Source organism: Micropterus dolomieu, linkage group LG11 (genome assembly GCF_021292245.1).
Source record: "Micropterus dolomieu isolate WLL.071019.BEF.003 ecotype Adirondacks linkage group LG11, ASM2129224v1, whole genome shotgun sequence".
Classification (NCBI taxonomy): domain Eukaryota; kingdom Metazoa; phylum Chordata; class Actinopteri; order Centrarchiformes; family Centrarchidae; genus Micropterus; species Micropterus dolomieu.
This window is the reverse complement of record NC_060160.1, coordinates 30,470,249-30,475,048: the sequence shown is the minus strand read 5'-3', so window position 1 is coordinate 30,475,048 and position 4,800 is coordinate 30,470,249. Positions and strand designations below refer to the sequence as shown.

Below are 4,800 nucleotides of genomic sequence, written 5' to 3'. Positions count from 1 at the left end.
AAACTCGCAAATAGCACAACTTTTCATCGTCAATGCCTTTAGAAGGCACAGCAGAAATTTGACGTCGATCCGACTAAATCCCTAGGAGGAGTTCGTTAAAGTACGAAGTGTGTAAATCATCCAAAAATGGCCATAAAATTCAAAATAGCCGACTTCCTGTTGACTTTAGGCTATGGGTTCTTGAGGCTTTTTTGTGCGTCTTGATACGATACATGTCCCCAGAAAATTTCGTACATGTAGGTTGAACGTGAACGAGGGGCTAATCATTTCCAATTTTCTAGGTGGCGCTAGCGAGTCATTTTGCCACGCCCATGTGCGAAACTTGTAGAATACGAAATTTTTCACCGGTTCTGACATGTTTGCAAATTTTGGTGAGTTTTCGAGTATGTTTAGGCCATGTCAGTTGGGCCTACTTTGCAGGAAAAAAAATATATAATCCGAGCAAATTCAATAGGGACCTCGCACGGTCGTGCTCGGGCCCCAATAATAATAATCCGAGCAAATTCAATAGGGACCTCGCACGGTCGTGCTCGGGCCCTAAAAAAAAAAATAATCTGAGCAAATTCAATAGGGACCTCACACGGTCGTGCTCGGGCCCTAATAATCTGAGCAAATTCAATAGGGACCTCGCACGGTCGTGCTCGGGCCCTAATAATCTTAGCAAATTCAATAGGGACCTCACACGGTCGTGCTCGGGCCCTAAATATATAATCTTAGCAAATTCAATAGGGACCTCGCACGGTCGTGCTCGGGCCCTAATAATCTTAGCAAATTCAATAGGGACCTCACACGGTCGTGCTCGGGTCCTAAATATATAATCTTAGCAAATTCAATAGGGACCTCAGACGGTCGTGCTCGGGCCCTAACCAGTAAACAGGTGGCTGATTAGAGGCAGAGTTACTGGGTTATTGCACAGGAATTGTTCCTGACACTGTGACTCAGAAATCAGCTGTTCATCAGTGATGGCTTGTGGGAAGAAACTGCTTCTGTGTCTGTTGGTTTAGGCGTACAGTGCTCTGTAGCGCCTACCAGAGGGGAGGAGCTGGAACAGGTTGTGTCCTGGGTGAGATGGATCTGCAGTGATGTTTCCTGCCCATTTCCTGACTCTGGAAATGTATAAATCCTGAATGGAGGGCAGGTTGGCACCGATGATCTTTTCTGCAGTGTTGCTAATTGGCCAGAGGGGAGGTTAGGGTGACGATCATGATTCAAAATCAATGAGACATCCAAAACGAGAGACAACGAGGCCGTGTTGGATTTTCACATAAAGTGGATGACACCTGTTGCACCACTCAAAAGGAGTAAACTAAGATTTATAAACATAGAAGGCCCGGGTAAGGAGGACCTGATAAGGGAAGAAGATTTGAGACATGATACAGTACACAGCACACGAAACTGTGCTTGTGTTGATGTTAACTCGCTTTGTCTTATGCACACTTTTGACTAATATCAAGATGATGTCTTATTTCTGAAGTCACGTTTCAGTTTAATTTCTTTAGAAGTGTTCTTATTTCTTTAGAAGTGTTGTAGGGTAGAATACACTATTGTTTTAATATTGAATATGTGTGGATAGAGGTGGACGTGGGTCTGACCCTAAGACCCACAAGAGGAGGAGTGAGACAGGATATATTAACCAATGTAACACAGAGTGTAGGGAGTCTGCTCCCGCAACCAGCTTGGATACACATGTATTTGATGTAATTGTTTATTTGCTAGAAATTATCACTAAACTTGACTTAACTTGAACTTTACAGGCGTGTGACCTCTGACATGTATAGCTATTATAAGTCACTTTGGATAAAAGCGTCAGCTAAATGAATAAATGTAAATGTAATGTAACACCTTCTGTTATCAGTCATCTGCCTGCTCTGTGTGAGAGGCCTCGGTGGAGACGGTGAACATGTAAGCTCCAAATTACTCGAGTTGACCACAGCTACTGTCGATACTCTGCAATAAAACCTTCCCTTACTTTATCAATCCATCTGTTCAATAAGCATAAACATGTAGACAAGAGTTATTCTAATCTGCTCTCTCCGCAGTCTCTCATCCTCTGTGTTGTAGGCCTATACAAGCTACCGTAACACAGCTAACGTAAGTTTGGCAATTGTTACAAACAAGCTAAATTGAAAGCTAGCTGTCTGTAGCATAGACTAGACAAGACTCTAATTTCACTATTCTATAGAGCTTTCATTGAATCTGTCATTTCATTTCCCATCATCTGCTGGTATGGTAACCTTGGCATCAAAGAGAAAAATGCCCTTCAGTTTATCAGGCTTCACATTGAATTTGACCATGTGCATAATTTGTCTCTGTTTTCAAGATTAGAAAAGAATATTAATGCTCAGATGCTCAAACATCTACAGCAGTAAAATGCAACATACACATTAATGCAGCAGTCTTATTAATCCAAAATCATCAGATATAATGGTTCCACACTGAAAGGGGACATTTTACTGTACAATGAGTACTTTTACTTTGTTACTCATGAGTACATTTTGCTCATAATACTTACATTCATGTATTTAAATTTTACAGTGTGGTCATTAGTACTTTTACTGTAGTAAATAATCTGTGTAGTTCTTCCGCCATTGGCTGAATCTAACACAATTTATACAGCACACTTACGCTTTTGAGAAGATTGTGTGCTGTGACTGTTATGCAGACATAAACAAAAAACGATATGCTAATCAACTAGCGTTAGCTTATGTCAAGTCTACTACATGCTGCAGGCAGCGGTGGCAATGGAAGGTACTAAATATCTCAACTGAATGTCAAGCTGAGGAAATGATAAGCTATGATACACCCAATTTGCATATATGAATATTATACGTCGTTAGACCTACATACCTCCTGATGGTCTGTGCCGCTGTTGCATGTGCACGCAGATCACATTTACGCTCACATGGATCTAAGATCCTCTCTCCAGAGTGAAATACCTCCATAATGGTGGGATTACATACAAAGACAATGTATAGACGCAATTTCCCACCGGAAGCGAATGACGCGAGGCAATAAATCGTGACCTACTCTCCATCGTGTGAGTTGAAATTTTTCACATTGAGCGGTAAATCGCAATAGCATTCAGATTGTCCAGACGTCACTGACGGCTTTTCAGAGTGTTGTGTGTAGAGGATAAGGACACTGGGCAGAGCGGAGGGACAACGCCTCCGCTCACCAACAAAAGCTGCTGAGATACGGGGAGCAATGGAGGAGAGGGCATGGGGAGGCGCCGGAGCTTTTGTACAAATAAAAAGCCTGCATGTCTGACCACCACTTTGTCACCTTCACTCTCCCCTTGAAGTCCTCCACCTCCCTCCTTCCCCATCCTCACAAAATCCCCTCCCACCGTAACCTGCAATATCTCTCTCCACCTACTCTGTAATTTCAATTCAAATCAGCTTTATTAGCATGAATGTATAACAGTATTGCCAAAGCTACATACAGATTACATAAGAACAATTAATTTCATACATTTCATTAAATAAGTAAACTCTGTACCATCTTAAATAAATTTTAAATGAATCTCATTGCCTCTGTCGCCTTGTGCTTGCTCTTGGTGGGAATTGTTGGGCTTCTGTACATAACTGTTGTTGTGATTTGGCGCTATATAAATAAAATTGAATTGAATTAAATTAAATAAGTACTCTGTTGTTATCTGTTCTCTCCTCACTACCATCTCCAGAAAAATTCTCTCTCCTGTCAACCAAAGAATCCTCCTCCGCTCTGGTATCCTCTTTGGACTCTCTCTTGTCCACTTACCTCCAGACCAGTATGACCATCTCCTCCACCCACCCTGGTTGTCCAAATCTCGAGAAAATACAGATCCAAATCAGATCCACGGACAATGCAATACATCACCTCATCCACACTGACCTGGCCCATCAGGACATCCGGAGGGAGAATTATGTTAAAATGCACCTCAGCATTTAACTCAATTGTCCCCTCCAGACTCATCGCAAAGCTTAAAGACTCAACTCCAGTATGCGTAGCAGGATCTTCATCTTCCTGCGGCCACACTCCATCTGGTGGACCTGATCTCTGACCACAAAGAGAAAGCCTACCTAGAGGAAGTGACTCACCCGGAGAACTGGTGCAATGACCTCTCTGAGAATGTCATTAAGACAAAGGAGCTGAAGAGTTTAGGAGGAAACAAGGGAGGAACTCCCAACCCAGCAAGATCAATGGGCCCAGGTGGAGAGGTTGGACAACTTCAGATACAGACGTGCTCAAATTTGTTGGTACCCTTACAGCTCATTGAAATAATGCTTCATTCCTCCTGAGAAGTGATGAAATTAAAAGCTATTTCATCATGTATACTTGCATGCCTTTGGTATGTCATAGAATAAAGCAAAGAAGCTGTGAAAAGAAATGAATTATTGCTTATTCTACAAAGATATTCTAAAATGGCCTGGACACATTTGTTGGTACCCCTTAGAAAAGATAATAAATAATTGGATTATAGTGATATTTCAAACTAATTAGTTTCTTTAATTAGTATCACACATGTCTCCAATCTTGTAATCAGTCATTCAGCCTATTTAAATGGAGAAAAGTAGTCACTGTGCTGTTTGGTATCATTGTGTGCACCACACTGAACATGGACCAGAGAAAGCAAAGGAGAGAGTTGTCTGAGGAGATCAGAAAGAAAATAATAGACAAGCATGGTAAAGGTAAAGGCTACAAGACCATCTCCAAGCAGCTTGATGTTCCTGTGACAACAGTTGCAAATATTATTAAGAAGTTTAAGGTCCATGGAACTGTAGCCAACCTCCCTGGGCGCGGCCGCAAGAGGAAAATCGA

The 4,800-nt window shown here is 41.8% G+C and overlaps 1 protein-coding gene across 1 annotated transcript in view; it reads right to left on the bottom strand.

Moving 5' to 3' along the window:
- gabrg1 (gamma-aminobutyric acid type A receptor subunit gamma1) overlaps positions 1 to 4,800 on the bottom strand; it is a 43,384-nt gene that overhangs the window by 24,774 nt on the left and 13,810 nt on the right. The window lies entirely within an intron of this gene.